Source organism: Equus caballus, chromosome 15 (genome assembly GCF_041296265.1).
Source record: "Equus caballus isolate H_3958 breed thoroughbred chromosome 15, TB-T2T, whole genome shotgun sequence".
Lineage (NCBI taxonomy): Eukaryota > Metazoa > Chordata > Mammalia > Perissodactyla > Equidae > Equus > Equus caballus.
In genome coordinates this window covers 49,623,166-49,644,179 of record NC_091698.1, presented here as the reverse complement: position 1 = coordinate 49,644,179, position 21,014 = coordinate 49,623,166, and the positions used below count along the sequence as shown (strand labels likewise).

The 21,014-nt window shown below is 40.2% G+C and overlaps 1 long non-coding RNA gene across 9 annotated transcripts; it reads left to right on the top strand.

Annotated features, from left to right (window-relative positions):
• The first annotated feature begins 4,086 nt into the window (after positions 1-4,086).
• LOC111768073 (uncharacterized) lies at positions 4,087-18,098 on the top strand. 9 transcript variants are annotated; one of them, XR_011426402.1, is made up of 4 exons: positions 4,087-4,199; positions 7,446-8,155; positions 9,012-9,033; positions 11,673-18,098. It is a non-coding gene; the product is annotated as an uncharacterized lncRNA (long non-coding RNA). The 9 variants fall into 9 exon arrangements; XR_011426400.1 differs by having other exon boundaries at positions 7,446-9,033; positions 11,673-11,713; positions 13,527-18,098; XR_011426399.1 differs by having other exon boundaries at positions 7,446-11,713; positions 13,527-13,611; positions 15,275-18,098.
• The last annotated feature ends 2,916 nt before the right edge of the window (positions 18,099-21,014 follow it).

The following is a 21,014-nucleotide window of genomic DNA, read 5'->3' as shown; positions in this document are numbered from 1 at the left end:
CCTGTGGCCGAGTGGTTGAATTCAAAAGCTCAGCTTTGGCCGCTGAGGTTTTGATGGTTCGAATCCTGGGCGTGGACATGGCACCGCTCATCAGGCCATGCTGAGGCGGCATCCCACATGCCACAACTAGAAGGACCCACAACTAAAAATACACAACTATGTACCTGGGGGCTTTGGGGAGAAAAAGGAAAAATAAAATCTTTGAAAAATAAAATTGTATATTTTTGAGTAAGGATGAAATATTTGGTGAATAAGTTTTCTTCAGTGAATTCAATATGTTCTGTGATTTTAAACTGGTCTTTGGAGGCCCAAGACAAAGAGATCCTGTTGTTCAAAAGGTGTGTGTTTAGAAGTAAGGACTTATGAGATTGAGATCAAGAGAGGAGTCTTAGAAGACTCAAATCAACTACTGGTTGAGATGTGCATATTCTGTGACAGTCAATAGGCATTGGATGGGCAGGGGCTGCAGGATGTTTAGACAATGGTGGGTGGAGGGATTAGGCACAATGAACACTGAGTTTAAGAACTTTGAACCCCAATAGAGTGCTCCAGGATCCAGCGTTGGTGGAAAAGCATTGAGGAATCTGAGGTTGGCTGGCTAGCAGAGCCTGAAGAATAACAAGGGACACTGAAAGAGCATGGGAGAGTAGTTTATAAAGACACAATTTTAAGCACTTCAAAGCATGTACCATATTTTTAAGTCTTCTCAATTGACTGAAAATCATTTTGTGGGTCTAAGAAGAGAGGAAATTAAGTGCTGGGGTTGGAAGTAGAACCCAGGACTGCATAACTCCAAAACTCAAGCTTTCACCACTATATTATACGGCTGTTTGTGTGCATAACTGCTGGGGGGGCGAGGTGCAGGTACACATGCATTATCCCTTATGTATTTCATATTCTTTTTAAAATAAAGATAGGATCATGCTGTTTTGAAACTGTTTCCCTCACCAACTCTTGTGTTCATGTAACACATTAGACTTTGAAGAGCTCTGGTAACGATAGTTTCAGGCCCCTAACCCAAAGCCTAAAGAGCATGTTTAAATAAAAGCCAATTCCCTCCATAAGCACAGTCCCAGAAGGCCACACTGAAGCTCCCGATGACATGGACCATTAGTCTGTGAGACGGCAAGCCCAGAAGTTGAGATAAGAGGAAAAACAATGGTCCCATTTTTCTGACTTTGTAAAAACAGTCAAATGCAGACGTTTGGGGCCATTCATGACCACAGACTCAACAACTTTTTCTCACTTGTAATACATTGGGCTATGATGTAGAAACAGAAATATAATCTTCTCCACCATTTCCTCAATTAGTGTTTCAACTCACTAGATAATAAGAAGTAACAGGAAACTTTAAAAAAGTTACAGCTTTGTTTGTACAGTAAATAAATGTGTTTCCAAGATACACAGGAAGCAGATATGTCGAGTAAGAAAGTGAATGTTTAAACTATCTTTTTGTTTTTAAACCCAACTATGGTTCCATAGCTTGAACATGTAGTCCTCCATAATAGTTTTGTTATTATATTTTGTAGTTGGAGTTTGGGATTATATGCAGTAAATGAGATAATAGGTTACACTATTACACTAAAATCGTGAGTCAGATCCAGCTCCTTAAGCTTTGTCCAGTGTTTCGCTCTGCATTTTCTCAGTCCTTCCAGAGGAGCAAACTAGTGCTTCCCTCGAATTCTTGCAGCACATGGACAGAGCAGTCTCAACACATGTTGGTGTCCCTGTCCATCGGAAGGGTATAAAACTTGAATTAAAAATGGCTTTTTACCAAGACATGGAAGCAACCTAAGTGCCCATCAACAGACGAATAGATAAAGAAGATGCAGTACATATATACAATGGAACACTACTCAGCTGCAAAACAGAACAAAATCATTCCATTTGCAATAACATGGATGGACCTTGAGAGAATTATGTTAAGTGAAATAAGCCAGCGAGAGAAAGATAATCTGTGTATGACTCCACTCATATGAGGAATTTAAAAATGTGGACTAAGAACAGTTTAGTGGATACCAGGGGAAAGGTGGGGTGGGGGGTGGGCACAAAGGGTGAAGTGGTGCACCTACAACATGACTGACAAACATTAATGTACAACTGAAATTTCACAAGATTGTAACCTATCATTAACTCAATAAAAAAAATGGCTTTTTAAAAAGGAATAAAAATAGGAAATGTACCTTTCAAGATCGCAGTCTCTGTCTGGGGTGCATTTTCTCCTGTCTAACAAGAGGGCTTTAGAAAAGATGAAAGCTAAGCACCATCCCTTCCAGCTCTAAAGGTCTATGCTGCTATGGTTTCTAACAGACCTTGAGAAACCTCAGAGCAAAACCAGGCAAGCTCCTGCAACTGGCAGCTTCTGAGGGGAACACAGAGGCTCCTCCTAATTTCTTGGAGTCAGCAAGTATTTCACTTCAGATTTTCATTTTAGTCTGCTAGCTGCAAAACTGGGGCCTGCCACTTTCACTTCAACCTAGGTCATATGGATCAAGTTCAGAGAGAATAGGGCCTTCTTATTCACGACATACATGTGAAAATTAATTTAAAAAATAAAGCTAAGAGTTGGGCCTGCCCGCTGGCACAGCAGTTACATTCACATGTTCTGCTTCCATGCCCCGGGGTTCGCCGGTTCAGGTCCTGGGTGTGGACCTATACATCACTTGTCAAGCCATGCTGTGGCAGGCATCTCACATAAAATAGAGGAAGATGGGCACGGATGTTACTTCAGGGCCACTCTTCCTCAGCAAAAAGAGGAGGATTGGCGGCAGATGTTAGCTGAGTGCTAATCTTCCTCAAAAAACAAACAAACAAACAAACAAATATAAAGCTAAGGAATATCCTAATATTAAAAAGTTCCCAGGACAAAATGATTTTTTAAGGGGAATAGGGTAAACTTCTTATAAAGAGGTCATCAAATATCCCTTAATCACAGATTACTTACACTCCTTGGAATAAGACCGAACCTCCAAAGACAGCATTCAAAGAAGCCTTTTGTAGTTTAAAATGGTCCTTAGTTCTGCCCTGATGTAGTTAATAAAATACTTTCAGGGATTTCTTTAAAGAAGAACGGCCACCAGTACATTAGACTCTAATGTTCCAAGACATTCTTTGGCATAGAAATACTTTACAACACCCAGACTGAAAGAAGAATCGGTGATAAATAGGAGAAAAAACAATTTTAAAAATATTTAAAAATAAAAGTCTCCTAAAATAGCAAACAAAAGGAGAATTAGTTAAAATTTCATGTAACCGTTGAAGGTATTTAAAGGCTCTGTCATCTTTCTTCACATAAGACCACATAATTTTCTAGATTTTGAAAAACCCAAAATGCTTAATTTATTCACATTTACTTCATCTGGATTAAATTATTACATAATGAAAATGTTTCCTGAAGAATTTTTGAGCAACACAAAGTGCCAGTAAGTGCATGACATGCCATGCCATAGTATAAATTGTACTTAATCTACACCATCAAAAATAAATCAAATCCACCTAACAACCAATTCTGGAATCTACTTCCCTATGATGGAATCAGGTGTGTTATAATTCCAGGTAATTGATTAGGTCTAATCACCAAAATAGAAAGCTTCTAATTTGCCAGCAGTCACTGTTATATCTGGGGCACACCAGTGACAGGTAGCACTGGAATTAAAGCGCAGACTGGAATGTTAACTCACCCACATTCTGCCTACTAGCCCCATTCTCCTCCCGAACTACACCCCCATGTATCTTTTGCATGCAGAGTTCTCTTTGAAGCTGTGAGTTTCACGCGTGGGAAATCATGGGAATCAAAGCTGCCTTATACAAAAGCATATGGTTAGGAGTCCAGGGGATGTTGAAAAATGCTACATAATAGGAGTCTCCCTATGGAGAACTCGACTGAGTATGAGACCCTCATATTGTGCATTTCTTGTGGCCAGGGTGTTTAAATTGGTGGCCTCATCCTATAGCACCAGGATTTGTCTTCACATTTAGTTCTCTTGGATTTTTCTTTTTTAACCTACTTTGACAAAAAAAAGAGGGAGCAAAACAGGAAAAGAAGGCAGGGGCGGGGAAAGAATAAATCATTATGCAGCTCTCAACCTCCACAGAGAAACAGCAGTACAAACCCACAGATCCAGAACTGTCGAGCCATGGGGCTGTTTGTTTACAAGTCACAGAATCAGTTATGTAACTAGATAAGTAAAGGAAATCAGGTAAGTGTTTGAAGGGGAGGAAAGACCAATACTTTTTGAATTAGTCAAGAGACTTCATCTCTGAAATAGATTTATACAGACTTTCTGTGTACTTATTTTTAGTTGCTTTATGAATTTTTGTTTTATTATACCAAAAATACAATGTTTCTTTGTAGATAATGACTGCTCATTCTCTATCATTAATTTTAGATACCTGAAAACACTTTCTTACCATGGCAGAAAGTATCAGTATGCCTTTTAGAGAAATTGGAATAGCTTTTTATCTTCTGACCTAGAATTCCTCTGATTTGGCAGGAGAAATGTATGATATGACCAACGGACCAGTTCTAACTCCTCTCCAGCCCTCATTCTATAACTTCTTTTATTGGTTGTTTATTTTATTTTATTTTTTTGCTTAAGTCCTGGGACCTTATAATGTTTATAAAATGAAGACCTTTAAAAATATTCCACATAAATAAAAATTTTGGGGATCTAGAACTATAAAAATTTCAACTCTAAAGAAAAACAGTTAGAAAATAAAATGATTTAAATGGGTCATTATATTGGACTATAATAAATTTCATAAGTAAGTTACTCTCAACAAAGGTCTTAAACGAGAAAGTTTTTATGATCTTTTTAATACCTGTGTTTATATTAAATACTCTCTAAAAATATGATTTTTTACCTTGAAATCTTACAGCCAGATTCCAGTTCCATAAGAGTATAATTAATAAACTTCTGACAGCAAATTAAACTCAAATTACTAAGGTTTCAGTTGGTAAGTTTGTGCGACATTGTTTTCTGTCTCATGCAGCTGACTTGTTCTTCAAGTTGGGTCAGTTCAGCATTGTATGGTACTCCCTAGGGAAAACCCTAAGGGAATTATTGGAGAAGAATTATGTTTTTCATCAGGCAGACAAAAGCTGAATTCAGCTCCTCAGGGAACCTTCCCAGGGTGTTTTCCATTACTAGTGCCAGAGCCCCATGACCAGGAGGGAGTTGTACAGCTGAGACGTGGTACCCAGAGGGCCGTTCAGCTCTTGTACCTGCCACAATAGACACTGAGAATAGGGATTAAACCAAAGTCAGTCTTTCATGGTGCGTGCAGAGTAGCTATTTCGTTTTTGTTTAATTTGAGCCTTAGTATAGAGCAGGATATTTGATGGCCTATATCCTTCTCCCTAAGTTAAAGGTAGGCCTGATTTGACTCACTGTCTAGAGGTAAGAAGGGTTCAATCAACTACAGTAAAAGACTATGCTTGTTGGTAATTTTTCAATAAATGTGTGTTCCCAGACCACAAGCATCATAGAACCTCTGCAGTTGGGGGTCTGATATTTACCAGCTTAGAACAGGGGTGTGATTTTGATAAGGTTTCTCCATCCATTTAATTGTCAGTAAATGTTAAACAGAGGAACATGAATCAAAATGAAAGGACAAAGATGGATATCAACTTAAGAATGATCTCTCTCAATTGCCATTCAAATTCTTAGGTACTTCTGACTTTCAGGCCATATTTTTTCAGTAATAGGCAATTAAGATGATTTGTGCAGTTTACGTGGAGGTAAACTGTATGAACAAAACTTATACATAGTCATTCATGGTATAGGTTATCAATCACTGTTTAAAGATAGTGATAGCGTGCAGAGACACCTATAAATTTTTTCTTATTTTTATCTTACTTGCCTGCTCCCCAAAGGCATAAGAAAATACCATTATTTAAAATGATAATGGGGCCGGCTCCGTGACCGAGTGGTTAAGTTCACACGTTCACGCGTTCCGCTGCGGTGGCCCAGGGTTCCGATCCTGGGTGCGGACATGGCACCGCTCGTCAGGCCACGCTGAGGGGGCGTCCCACATCCCACAACTAGAAGGACCTGCAGCTAAGATATACAACTATGTACCGGGGTGGGGGTGGGGGTGGGGGGGGGGGTTGGGAAATAAAGCAGAAAAAAAAAAAAAAAAGTTTGGCAATGGTTGTTAGCACAGGTGCCAATCCTTAAAAAAAAAAAGATAACAACAATGATAAAAATACTGTACCAATCATACCTTAATTTAAATAATGAGCTTAACCTTTCAAAGCATTCTTAGATGTGCTAAGAGCTAATTTATACCTTTTTAGAGTTCATTATTTCATATAGTACCTTTCTCTGAGATGTGAAATGACATCTTATCTTATTACAAGATGAAGATGGGATCGATTTTCACATTTCAAAAAATAAGTATACTTAATTTCTGTATGTACATTATACTTCAGTACAAAGTTTAAAAGGTTCTGATAATATAATATGCATTTTAACTTGATATAAAAAATTGCTAAGACTGAATGAAGTAAGTCAATTCTCAAAAAAGGATATACATAGGTTTTGTTTCTTCAATAAAATGTGTCTTTTTAAAGTGATTTTAAACTACCTATCCTTCAAAATAACTGAAGTATCATTTGAAGGTGCTCCTGAGCTCTCTGGAGCTAGGACAGAAGTTCTATTAGAATATTTTAGTTTAATTTTTAAGCTCAGAGAGAGGATAGGGACAAAGAGGAGAAGAAAGGGCTTGCTGTGCTGGGCAGGTCAGCTTCAGGTACTACTTCTTGGAGGTGTCTGTCTGAGGTGGTGGGAAGAGAATGGACTGTGGAGTCCAATGGTGTGGGTTAGGTCCCTGCTTTGTTACTTGAGCTCACTGAGCCCCAGTTTCTGCACTTATAATTTGAGAATGTTGGTTTTCTGAGTAGGTGCTCAATACTGTTACTGCAGGCAGGAGACATCGACCAAATGACCTCTTGGGTTTCTTTTAAGTGCCGGAATTAAATAATTGTAAAATAGATGAACCAATTTCCCTTCAATGGGGACTAGTTGAAAACACCACCAAAGATGGCAGAATAAGCTTTTAAAATGGCTTTTCTAAAACCTTCTTCGTTTGGCTTTTATCAACTATAAATGAAAACTGCTCAATTCAGAATCAAATGCTGAGGAAATACGCTTTTGTAATGTGCTAATATTTTCACCTCAGGAAAATAAGTGTTCCTAGGAAAGCCAAAATGTTCCTACGCTTAATTCTACTGTTTGAAGTGTAAAGATTGTGTGTGGTTTTTTTTTTCGCCTGAGTTGGAAAACAAGGACTGTTTTAAAAACTTTAAGGAACGATCGAGTGCCATGTAAGTTCTAAGTCATGAATCGCCTAAGGACCTTAATGTAGCACATTATAAATACTAATTAATTTTTACCAACACCCCTGTGGTGAAAGCATGATTACTTCTCCTCCCCTTTTACCAGGCAGGGAGACGAAGATTCCAGAAGACCAAGAAACTGACGCTGGGGATGTGTGGGAGAAGTTGCTGAGCTAGACCAGGGAACCTAGCAGGGTGGAATCGGAGCCCTCTGTGTTTACAAGTTATGAAGAGACTCATTCCTCACGTATAAAAATATTTCTGCTTCTTTTTAGATTCATAGATTGTGGGGGAGTGGTTTGTGTGCCCTACTGAGACTCTCAAAAATGTTAGCTATTTGTTTCCAGGACCTGCAATCACAAATGATTTGTTGGTAATGCTAACACCTCAATCTCTGAGATCTAAATTTACTGAGTAAGCTTCAAATTGTTCCTGTAAGTGGATTAAATTTTCTCCTTATCAGATAAGTGATTCTCTTGTTTATTGTAGTTTTACTTTTACATTTTTGTCTCAACAACTGTAATTTGTGAAGTAATCCAGAGAATATTTTGTAATCTCCTCTGTCTTAACCATTTAATGTGTAGCGGGCACTCAGTAAAGACATTGGCTGAAACACAATACCCCTCCCAGTTATAGACTGACCAGTGCCTAGTATAGAATGTTGTATAATGGGTAACACAATGTATAAACAACTTTACTCATTCAAGCATTCAGTTAATATAGCACATTTACTCATTTAAGCAAGTAATTTGTAATTAGAAGAATCCCAGGAATGAGCCAGAATTAGCTGTGATGACTTCAACTCAGTTAACTTTGGTAAGTAAACACGTAGTGCTATTTCTTCTTCAAAAGCTGAAAATTTGACAGCTGGGGTCTGATTTATGATTTTTAAAAAACAGAGAGAGAATGAATGTGTCAAGAGCCAGCATAACATACATTTGTCCAAATTTTATTTCCTAAAAAGTCACTTATCCTAGCCAAGAATAAATGCTAGAGGCTGCTTGACTATCACTATTGGGTAGTATGAAAAACAGAATTCACAATTACTGGGTAGTTTTTTTCCCAAAACACACTGCAAAATTGGCTTATATAGCATCCATGGAACTCTTTTCTGTCATGCTTTTGGAATTGTGATGTTTAAAATAACACCTTGAAATTGTTGGCTATAATATAGAAAAATAGAATTGAATTTGGTCTTATGAGATAGGTGTCAACTTCGCGGCACTGCAGTGTGCTTTTGAGAATGAGCCTTGCAAATGTTTTCCACTAGAATATTTAAGGATCTAGTAATTTAGGCAGTCATTCCCTAGAGTAGATTATGTCATGCCAGTAGCTGGAAGATGAGAATAAAACCTAAAGTGTCCAGTTGCAACTAGAGAAAGATATTTAAAAAAACACATTTAGAAAGTCTTTAAAAAAAAAACCTTTTTTTTTTTTTAGATTGTTACTAAATTAAAAAGGTCTACGCATTTGGAAAACTGTCTTTATGACTTTTTCTGATGGACCTCCTTCTTTCCTGTTTCTGGGTTAAAATAAATAACTCCTGAGATTTTAATTTTAGTTTCTCAAACAAGACAAAACCAGTTGAACCGCTTTATATTGTCTCCTGAGACAGAAATTGAGGCCAACAGTCATGAAAGATAACCACAACTTGACTTTTTGTGTTTTATAGGTTAAGACCGGCAAAGAAGGAGGTAAGTTGTTTATGTTCTTAAAAATAATTTCAGGGGAAATGAAAGAGTCTTCATCTTACTCTCAACCATATCATTTCTCATTCTTTTTTATTAAACTCTTCATATGCAGAAATTACTGAGTTGAAATACATGCTAAGTGCCACTGCTGCTATTGATAACTATATATACAACAAGATTAAAAGCTGTTAACACACATTTTAAGAGCCGTGGCAGACTAGTGTTCTTAAAGCCATCACGTTTTAGAGACCTTTCTGAATCATGACTTACATGAAATAGAGTGAAGAAGCTAAGAAAAAAATTAGGCAAGATTGTTTCATTGAGCTGTCCCTTTTCCCTCTGGGGCCTACTAAGTACTATACAAACAAGGCTGCCTCTTATTTCGGCTTATTTGGTGTTGGCAACACACCTCTCAGGCGAGTGGAGCCAGCCCTTATGACTGGCTGTCTCGCCTTGAACAGTTTGTTATTCATATTTTAGTCGCTCTTTTTTCATGCCTGTTTTTCACTTCGTGATTTCAAGAGTATCCAATACTGATTGAATCAACTGGAGGTAGACCAGGAGACAAACATTTCAGAATAGGACATTAATGCAGTCCTGGGCATATCTCGTTCACTGGCACAGCATGACATCTGGGCAGAAAAAAACCATTCAGAAATGTCTCCTTGCCTCCCTCATATGGTTACAATGGCTTGACAGGCCAAGAATTAAACAGAGAAGACAGGAACCCGTTTTTAAAGCCACGTCCTTTGGTTGACATATGCAGAAACCACGTGTTGGCCTTTCATAACTTAGAGTCTTATTCAGGTATCAACATTTATGCAAACGCAGAGGAGGGTGGAGCCAAAAAGCAAAAATGTGTTTACTTTGGCCTCGTGAAATTGATGCTTGGGAAAATCTTAGGGGTATAGAGTCTTGTGCGCGTTCACGCGAAACACCCGTTACTGTTAATGAGAGATAACCACATCTGTTGAGAAGAAAACATCCCCTTTAGAATTGAACTTAAACCTGGGGGATGAAAAGATCTCCCCAGCTAATATCTGATGGGAATTGTACAGTCTCGAATTTGCTCCCTGCTGACCTGACATCGTTGAATTTGGAGAAGCAGAGCCAGGTTCATCCAGAGGTAGCAGAGAAGAAAACTGTTTTGAAAAAAAAGCAAGGTGATTATAATTCAGGCTTTTAAATTAAGTCACAGAAGTCCCTGCCTAATTAGATCGTGAAAACAAGCTCCAGCTCTGAGTTCTGGAGAAGGGAAGGTTGTGATGGAGTTATTCTTGTTTATACTTTCAACTAACCGTGCTTGATTAGTTTTTCTTAAAATAATAAAATTAGACTCATCGAAAAAAATTAGAAGAAATATTTCAATTTGGAAACCAATTTATATTTGATTTGCAAGGATTCATGGAAAGGGGAAACAGATGGTAAAAATAATCTTGACCCACAGAAAATCACAAACCTTGAGTTCTATTCCGTCACTAATCTTCTTGGCCCTAAATGTGAGCAAGAGGCCAGCCAGTCACTGAAGCAACACATGCTGAGAAACCGTCATGGGTGGAACATCATGGGAGGTGCTGAGGGGACGGAAAAGTAACTGGAAAGCATAGTTCTTGTCTTTAAAAAAATGTATAATTCTAAATGTCAGTGCAAAGCAATGGATAATTTACGTTCACTTTCTTGCCTTGAACTTTTCTTACCCCTTTGGAAAGGATATGAACTAAGGGGTAAGGGGGAGCAGTCGAGGTCCTCAGTAATCTATTAAATGGGGTGTAAATGGATCTCTGAACAATCAGAGCCCTTAGCTATCTTCAGAATAGGATAGGGATTAAGAAGACAAGCTTTGAAAATAGATAAACCTGAGCCTGTCACTTGAACATTTCCAAGTCTCTGTTTTCATATCTGTAAAATGGGTGCAATAATGCTCCTTTACAGGGTGGTTGAGGAAATCAAATAAGATAAAATATATGAAGTATTTAGCACGGGGCTTGGCAAATAGCAAGAGCGCAAATAAATAGTAGTCTTTATCATTAATGATGGATAGTGGCAGATATCCATTTAATATCTAATGCCCTTGGCATGGAATGTTCCGGACTCTCTCCTCTGGTATTTCAACTGGCCATGCAGGGAGTGTCAAGTAGAACTCTGTAAACTTGGTCAGTTTTTTCTTGGGTTTGATCCAAAGGCTAACTCAGCACACTGCCCCTACTGGAAGGGTGGGGGGCGGGGGGTAAGAAAGTGAAAAATCATGCCATGTCCAGTGGAGATTACCACGAGGAGCATGCCTTAGCCGAGCCAGAGCCGCTCCAGACACCTCTTGGCTTTGCACCCTTTGGGACTGAGTGGCTGTGTGTGTGCCAGGCTGGCCTCATCGGTGTTCTGAAGAGAGCACATGAGTGTTTTCATGGCATCCTCTAGGCTATGTTAACTCCGGGCTTGGGAACCTCAGGTACTTGGTTTGGAATGAAACATTGTTTTAGACCGCAGGACACAACATTAGCCAGTTCAGACCACTCCTTGATGTGAGAGGAGATAAGCCCTGCTTAAAAGGGAAAAAGCCTCCAGAAAGAAATCACAAATGCTGCATTGTCAGGGGTTGTGGGGAGGGGATAAGTGGTAACATTTCTGTCTCCTGCCCACACCAGTTGCGGAGATGGAAGAAGTTGACTGACCAAGAGAATTTAGGGTAAGTGGATGGAAAAAAAAGGCCTGGTCTTGGAATTAGGCACCCTTGGGTGAACAGTGCTGTCACAGAGAAGAGTTCAATTATTTTTATGCATCTGATGAAGATTTGGTTTGGGAATATTATTGTAAAATGGAGATCTTGAGATTATTCTGAATATATGTGAACCAAACTGTGTACAACTTAGACTGATGTGGAAAAAACGTGTTTTTTACTTGAAAATATTTTAATACAAATTAGATAGAAAAACTATATCTCATATCCAAAGGGGAATAAAAGAGTAGTCTGGGGGCCTTGAGCCCTAAGCTCTGGGAACACATGCTAATAATAATTGGTGAATTAATTTGTTTCACCCTTTAAAGGTAGGAAGTTACACCCACGTGCAGGTGTTACGGGTGAACACGGGAAGCTTAAATGCTGGCCAATGTGTCCTTCCACTAGTACCACCTAGTGGCAGCCAAGAAGATGTGTAAGCATCTTTTCAAAAATTACAGTAACAAAAGCATGCATCAATAAAACTCACTGTTAAAATAGTTTAAAAATGCACAAAAATTCAGATTATCAAAGGTCCTTCCTTTCGCTCTCTCATCCCGCTTCTCTTCCTTATTAATAGTAACCGGCCTTTGCTCTGCATTTCCTTCAAATCTCAACCTTTCTGTCTCTCTTTCTCCCTCTCTCTCATTCTCTCGGTGTCTCTGTCTCTCATTCTCTCAGTCTCTCTGTCTCTGTCTCTCCCTCAACCTGTCTCTCACTGCACTTAGTTTTTAAAAACACAAATGGAATCATACTACACACTATGGGGTGATGTTTTTTCACTTAACAGTTATCTTTAAACTGTTCCCTAGCACAGTAGAAACGATCACTAATGGGCCCAGACACTATGATTTGCTCATAAGCTCAAACCTCATGTCAGCTTTCAAATTCTGAGCTGGAAGAGTTATGTGGGCATTGAAAAATGCCTTCTGTTGGATGAGGTTCTTGACTCAGACTAGCCATTATTACTTCCCCTGCCGAATCTGCACCGACCTCATTTCCTACGTGAGCAATAGTCCCTCTACTTCTCCATCTGTGGCCCAAGCTGGCCGTGCGCAGTTTGCCACCATGCCGCCTCTGCTCCTGACGACTCACAGACCCTTAACTCCACCTCCAAGACCCCTCTTGCTCCCTTTCTTGCTCCCGTGCAGACTTTACTGCCCCCACGTGCCACTGTCTGGGTTTAGCCTCCTAGCTCCTCACTATTGCAGATGCTTCTGATCCTCTCCCTGACTCTAAACTGCCAACAGGGATCACTCTATAACGCACATATCATTCTGTCATTTTATTCTTTTTCTTTTTTTTTTTGAGGAAGATTAGCTCTTAGCTAACATCTGCTGCCAATCCTCCTTTTTCAGCTGAAGAAGACTGGCTCTGAGCTAACATTCATGCCCATCTTCCTCTACTTTATATGTGGGACGCCTACCACAGCATGGCTTGCCAAACAGTGCCATGTCTGCACCCAGTATCCAAACCAGTGAACCCCGGGCCGCTAAAGCAGAACATGCACACTTAACTGCTGCACCACTGGGCCGGCCCCTCATTTTATTCTTAAAACGTTCCTCCAGCTCCCACTTTCCATAGAGCAAAGCCTAAACCACTTGCACGTATGCAAGGCTCCTCAGAGTCTGGCCCCACCCCCTGACTCTTTCCTCCTCCACTATTCCCTGTGCTTCAGCCACACAGAATCCTTTCTTCCAGAGTGGATCATACGCTTTTGTATGCCATACTCTGCAATTCCTTCTCTAGCCTGAAATGTGCTTTCTCTTGTCTTCCTGATTAGATTCTATTTGTTTGTCAAGATGCAGTTCAGATATCACCTATAGAGCTGCCTCCAGCTCCTGCAGGCCCCTCCTCTGTTCTTTCAGGTATTTTATATCTCCTTCTACTATAGCATTTACCATATTTTGTTGTAATTGTTTGGCTATGAGCAATTTGAATACTTCTTGTAGTACCCTCACCATTTTCTGTTCCACAGAGTAGCTGGCACGTCAATGTTTGTTAAATGAGTAAATGAACATTAAAGAGAAGGATTATAGTGAATAGACCCTAACGGCAGTGGTTTCCAAACTCTACAGTGACAAAGATCATCTGAGGTGCTTATTAAAATGCAGCTGCTTTGGATTTACTCTCAGAGAGTCCCCCTCATTTGGCAGGTCTGAAAAGGTGGAGCTCAGGAATCTGTCCTTTAACAAGCCTCCCAGATACTTCCGACAGCCTGGGAGAAGTCCTCCCCTAGAAGGCAAAGCAAATAATCCAAAAAAAAGCAAAGAACATTTGTTCCTCAACACAGCATACATCGCAGAGTGTGCTCACGCCCATAAGAGATCCCTCGAGGTGACTGTTCTTGGCACTGCTGAGAATAAATAGATACCAGCCTAAGTCGAGAAAGCCACAGTGAAGCGAATTCTGTGAAGACTGAAGAAGTGTACAAGGGCTCTCTGTACAAGGGCTGGGCTGGCTCTTTTTCAGAACGATTGTCGTCAACTCCCATGTGTTTGTTTTGTTAGAATAGTCACCATTCAGGGGGCCGGCCCCACCAAGTGGTTAAAGTTCTGCGTGCTCCACTTCAGCAGCCCGGGGTGGCAGGTTCAGATCCCGGGTGCAGGCCTTCTCCACTCATTAGCCATGCTGTGGAGGTGTCCCAAATAAAAGGTAGAGGAAGATTGGCACAGATGTTAGCTCAGGGCTAATCTTCCTCAAACAAACAAGCAAAAAAAGAGAGGAGGATTGGCAACGGATGTTAGCTCAGGGCGAATCTTCCTTACACACGCACATACACACACAAAAACAATAGTCACTATTTAGCCAGGCCCTAGCTGTTTGCATTAATACGTTGCATTTGTGTTAAGCTTCTCTTTGGATGTGCTCCAAGATTTGTAGCAGTTTTAAGCCTGTCTTCCCTTGTTCCCTGAGGGAGGAACAAGCACAAGTTCACGCCAACTCATTAGCAAGGCATTGCTTAAGAGCAGCTCCGGGGGCCCCAGATGCAGGCAGGAGGCAGCGAGTGGGATTGCTCCCAGCCCCCTCCCCTCTGTTCTGTCTCACTCTCCCCGCCCACCCTGCCACATGCTCACTGGTGTCTTCAGCAGGTGGCTCCCACCTCTGCCTTCAAGTCTGCTCAGACAAATTTCCCTCCCAAGATAGACAAACTCCAGAAAGATTCCCAGGTTTTAGATAATGCAGGACTGCAAGGACCACACTGACCAAAGCAGAGACTCTAGAAACTAACTGAAGGGATCTTGCAAAGACGGTGGTAAACGTGGGTTAGACTCTGGTTCAGAAGGCAGCAACTTTAGGAATAGATGTCCACGGGGTGCAGAGCACCAGGTCTCCCAGAGGTCCAGGGTCTCTGACCTTAGCTGCATGGATCTGTCTGGACTTGCCCTGACTCTTCATTCCTGTGACTTTTCTTCTGGTAAACCCCCTCTCAGCTCTACAGACGCTGACTTCCTCAGACCCAATGATGCTAACCCAGTTGAATTAACCCAGTTTCTGCTTTAGGCACTTCTCTGACTCCATCTTTGCTAGGTTCTGCCTTCTCAGTCATGGTCTCCTGAGCGTGCCCATTCTTCAGCTTCATCATTCCAGACTCAATCGAGACATCACTACAAGGCCAAAGCAAGACGCATATCTATCCAAAGCAGGTCATCTGAGGAAGACACTGAACTCTTCTCAGATGGTTTATGAGGAATATTTGACTCTTGTGAGTTTTCTGGAAGGATTTATATACCTGAGGTAAGAGGACAGAGCCACCTTGGCAGCTCCCCCTGGGGAAGTCTGTTCAGGGGTCTGCCTCTCTGGAAGGAGTCCCTGATGCTTTGTGGAGATGGTCTGACCCTGATAGCTTGATTTCTTGCCTCATAGACCACTTCGCATTTATGTCTTACTGGTTTTTTTAAGAAACAAACATACAATAAAATTAACTCTGTGTGTGGATGTGTACAGTTCTATGAGTTTTAACACACGTATAGATTCCTGCAACCGCCACCACTATCAGGATACAGAACACTTCCATCTCCCCAGGAAACTCCCTCTCGCTGCCCCTCAAGTATTTCCAAGCTTTATTTTAAAGGCTGAATATCATAAAAATCATTATGGAAAAGTTAAGCTCTATAGAAAAGTTGAGAAAGACAGTGTTCAATATTTGAAGGAACTTGTCATTTTGGGTTGGATTCCAGGTACAGGGTAAGGACAAATTTCCATGATCCCAAGTCCTAAGTGGGTTCTTAGGTTGTCTTCCCAGGCAAGTTGGCTGGCTATTCTGTTCTACTCAGGCAAGCAAGAGCTACCTAGCTCAGGAGAAACATCTCTGTCCTGCATGGGAACCTGAGGACGTAAAGTTACATCCATCATATCCATGCTTTTGGGTGTAACGAACATGAATCCAAAATCATTAGACTGCAGCCATGAAACTTCTGAACATAAATGCTCAGTGTGGTCATAGTCATTCAATTTCAAGGTGTAATCATCTAGACTTGGAGAAATAAGTACACAGCATGTGTGCACACAAACATACACACATATGTACTCCACAACAAAATAGAAGCCTGAAGACTAAACTGAGAGAAAATCAAGATTCCAACTGGGCTTTGAGCTGAAAAAATGAAAAAATATTAGTATTTTAGTATGTACGTGTTTTTTTGTCAGAGGAAGTGACTGATAAAGGCAGAGGAGAAACCAACTGTTTCGGCTTTGGGAAATTCACAATGTTCCTCTGTTTAATGGGTTTGATGAACTTTTCAGAACATTCAAAAAATATTCTTGTCAAATAAGTTTGACATTTAAAATTCTGCTTCAAACAATGAGGGAGGTTGCCACTAACACTGTTGTTACCTCATGGGCCATGCCATTTTTAGGAACTGCCTGATTTTCAGTGGGAGAGAAACATCAGCTCCTGGGGCTGTACAGAGACCAGGCGTTCGTAGACTTGTAGAGAAGGGTAAGTGTGTTGGAGTCATTTGGGTTTTCATTGTGCCTCTTCACACTAGCTGTGCAACCTTGGGCAGGTAGCCTAACCTCTCTGAGCTTAATATCTTCATTTTAACAATGGAAATCCTCTATGCTTTATAGGGTGGTTTGGAAGGTTTAACAAGGTAGTGGATATAAAATGACTGCCACACAACAGGCACTCAATGAATGTGATTTTTTCCTTTCCTTTCCCCGTTTAATCCATCCCTCTGCCTCCAAACAGAGCTCCACTTAAACTATTTCAGACAGAGTTTATCTTATTTTTTAAGCCCATGAAAGAAAAAAAAAAGATTTAATCTGTCTCCTAATTCATCTCATGACTTTAAATTTTCCCTGGCAGGAAATGATATCTTAGAACTAACTTAAAACAGTTCCTTTTTTCTTTTTGGAGTAGTTCCATTTTAGGACCCTCAGCAGAAAAGGAGAGGCGCTGGCAGGGCTCCCCAGATATGTAGATTGGGAAAGTTTAAGTTATGTGTTAGTAATAAACAATCCTAAATCTTAGCAGTGTTTTACAATAGTTTCTCATTCATCCAAAACAATAAATAAATAAAAAAGATAGATTGATACAGCATAGGAGGATGGATAAACAGATCAGTGATAAAGCAAATATAGCGAAATGTTAACTGTGAAATCAGGTGATGGATATGTGGATGTTCACTGTATAGTTCTTTCGGCTTTTCTGTATATTTCAACATTTTCACAATAAAATGTGGGGGAGAAAAGTTGATTTCTCACTTATGCTACAGGTCAACAAAGGTTGGCTAGGTTGGCGCCATATCTTCTCACTCCAGGACCCAGGATGATGGATCATCTTTGGAAGTAGCTGGTTGCCATGGTAAAGGGAGAGAGAGCTCTGCTACTGTTGCACAGACAGTTGGCTATTTCAGCCTGGAAGTGATATACGTCACTTCTGCTCACAGCTCATTGGCCTGAGTCACTCTCACATGGCCTACCCCAGGCCATGGAAACACAATCCTATCATGTGCCTAGACAGGGGAGGGCTGGAAACATTTGGTGAGCAGCATAAATGATTACCCGACATAAATAAACTTCTTAAAGGACCACACACCTTAGTGCCATCATCACTAATAACATGAACATGAAAAGGCGTATTCACTTAAAGCAATGTCAGTAAGAGAATTCAGAAGCTCTTTCTTTCTCATCCACTTTCCTTCTTTTAGTCTCCTTTAAAGGGAGCAAAGCTAACCCACTAAAGGCTAATATAGTCCAAACTTCTTGCTGGCTGGTTTTTCAGCCAGCCAGTCAGCCAGCCAGCCAGTCAGCCAGCTCTTTCTAGAATCTCATCACCTTTTTATTGAGTCAGCTCATTTTCACTGAGTCAGTAAGAATACATGGAAGCCTTCCAGAGAACTTAAGAAAAGCAGAAGTTAGATGGAGGCTGATGACGCTTTTCAGAAATGGGGTAACAAAATAAAATATTTGAATAAACAGTACTTCAAAATTATTCTTGACTCAAGATTTTAGAGGAGTCAGGAAAGACTTCATAGCTGAGGTGACATTTAAGCTGGCACTTGAAGGCATTTGCTAGGTAGAAAAGGGAGCAGGGCATTCCAAGCAGAGGGAACAGGCTGTGCAGGGGCAAGAAGACTGTCCTGGCTTAGTACCTCTGAAGGAGAACCAGAAATTCACTGCAGCCGGTCGGGAGAGCCAGTCAGGATTACTGTGAAAGCGCTAGAGTAGAACTAAAAACATTGTCATAATTTTCATTAGTTGGCAAATGGGGAATGGAATACCATACTTGTTAAGGAAAAATTTTAATTAATCTTATCTAGTGCTATAGTTAGTACAACTCCAAAGAGAAAAGGTCATCTTAAGTAATTTGCTGTGTAAAGTAGTATAGGTTTCTACGCTGAATACTGAGTTCCTAGAAATTGAATACCTCTATTTACTGGCAATAATTGTCATATATATATTTAATATATCCATATTAATTTTCTTTGGAAAGACCAATTGATCTACTAGACTGCAAATAAATGAAGGCAAAATCAGCAGGTTAAAAAAACAAACACCGCTGGAGGCTGGGCACATCAGGAGATCGTTTCAAATGAAATATGTCAGGAGGAAGGTAATGGGAGAAGAGGTGGAAAGGACTTTGCACGTGATATAGTACTTAATCCTAACACACTTTGAGAAGTGGATATTATTGTCACCATTTCATAAGTGAGAAAACTGAGAATCAAATAAGGTCATTTCTTATAAAATTAGCTGTTTAAACTTGAGCCTTACTTTTCAACATCTGAAACTTATTTGCCCTCTGTAAAACAGAGGTATGACATGTGCTGCCTACCTCACAGAGCTGTTAGGACGATTAAAAGAAGTAACAAATAGACCTTTTGACATCATTCTTGACCCTTACCAGATTTTAAGTTCTCTGATTCTGTCCTGATGTTTGCATATTATTCAAAACTGGGTCTTCATAAAACAGACATTATGTGAGCTGTTTGTGGAGAAGGTCTTTTCCTAGCATACCTTAAAATATACAGCTTCAGGGGACCAGTCCCATGGCCTAGTGATTAAGATCAGCACACTCCGCTTCAGCAGCCCAGGTCTGGTTCCCAGGCATGGACCTACACCACTCGGCAGCAGCTATGCTGTGGTGGCGACCCACATACAAAAAGGTAGAGGAAGATTGGCACAGATGTTAGCTCAGGGTGTTCTTCCTTAAGCAAGCAAGAAAAACTACTTCAAACTATTTATTTTTAAATAATTAAAAATTTTGTCTCAGGGTCGGCCTGGTGGCATAGCGGTTAAGTCTGTATGCTCCACTTTGGTGGCCCAGGGTTTGCTAGTTTGGATCACAGGCACAGACCTGCACACTGCTTACCAAGTCATGCTGCTGCAGGCATCCCACATATAAAATAGAGGAAGATGGGCACAGATGTTAGCTCAGGGCCACTCTTCCTCAGCAAAAAGAGGAGGATTGGCAGTAAACATTAGCTCAGGGCTAATCTTCCTCAAAAAAAAAAAACACAACAAAACATAGTTGTCTCTACAAGCGTTTTTTTTTTTTTTGTATAAAAATAGAGCACAAACTTCGACCATTATTTCAAATTCAATTCATTAAACACCTTCAGTTTTTCTCTTGGCATTTATTAATAGTTTTATTTGACAATGTATTTTGTCCTTTCTGTCTTTTTAAACAAAATGTACTAAATAATAAGGTTATGTCCCAGAGTTCTAAAGGTTTTACATACATTAACTTATTTAATCCTCACAACCATTCCATAAGGTAAATACTATTATTATCTCCATTTCCAAATGAGAAAATTTGAAGCACAGAGATATTAAGTGACTTGCCTAAGGTCACACAGTTAATAAGTGGCTGAGCCAGGATTTGAACCGAAGCATCTCGGCTCTAGAATCTGAGTTATGATGATACCCTTCTGAAGATGATGGATCATCTTGCTAAATCAACAACGGTCATTATTACATATATCAACTGTTACTTGATATCCACAGAAACTACTGTGGTTTAGTGCAGGATTGTGTCCCTATAGTAGAGGGATGTCCCTATCTATTATACTTTTTGACTTACTTTATCTGCTTTTTATGTTTTTTCTTTGTCCTCTTTCTGTGAAAAAATTTATTTTCAGTATATCTACCTCTACAAATTGTCTTCTTTCTTCTAATTATTCTGTTTCCAATTTCCTAAGAGCTGGAAACCAGATCACCCCATAAGTTAGAACTGTCTCTAAAATGGGAGTGCTGAGGTCTTGCGGGAAGACCCAAGCTTTCTGAGAACGGCCTTCATGACATTTGTGACGGGGATCCTTAGTTTTGGGCCTGTTTTCTGTTCTCATCTGTGATCCGATAGTTCAGATGGCTAGATAAGTGACTTCTCAATGCACGAGGTGTCACAAAATATAAATTCAAGGCCTTTTATTCTTCCACCTGCTCAAAAAGTGTTTTAGTCATTCTCATGGTTAGAAGAACGGCCTAGTTCCTCAAGCTTCTGGGTAGCCATCTGATGCTTAGAAGTAGAGAGACGTGGCTACAACTTGTGTAAAAATAGCCCTTCCAGATGGCTGAGGGGCAAAGTTATAACTCAGCAGCTTGATATAGCTGAGCACTCAAATTTTGGAGTAGGAGGAGAGCTATGCAAGAAGTGGCCAAAGAGACTGGGCTCGAGTCCAATCCTAAGTAGAACAGTACACGCCAGGAGAGATCACTTAACGTGGCAGATTAGCTGTTAAGATTTCCTGTTTACTTCATCTTCATCTCCTCCCCATCTCCCTTGGTTCAAGCTTACCTCTGAGCCCCAAGGAAAACACACACA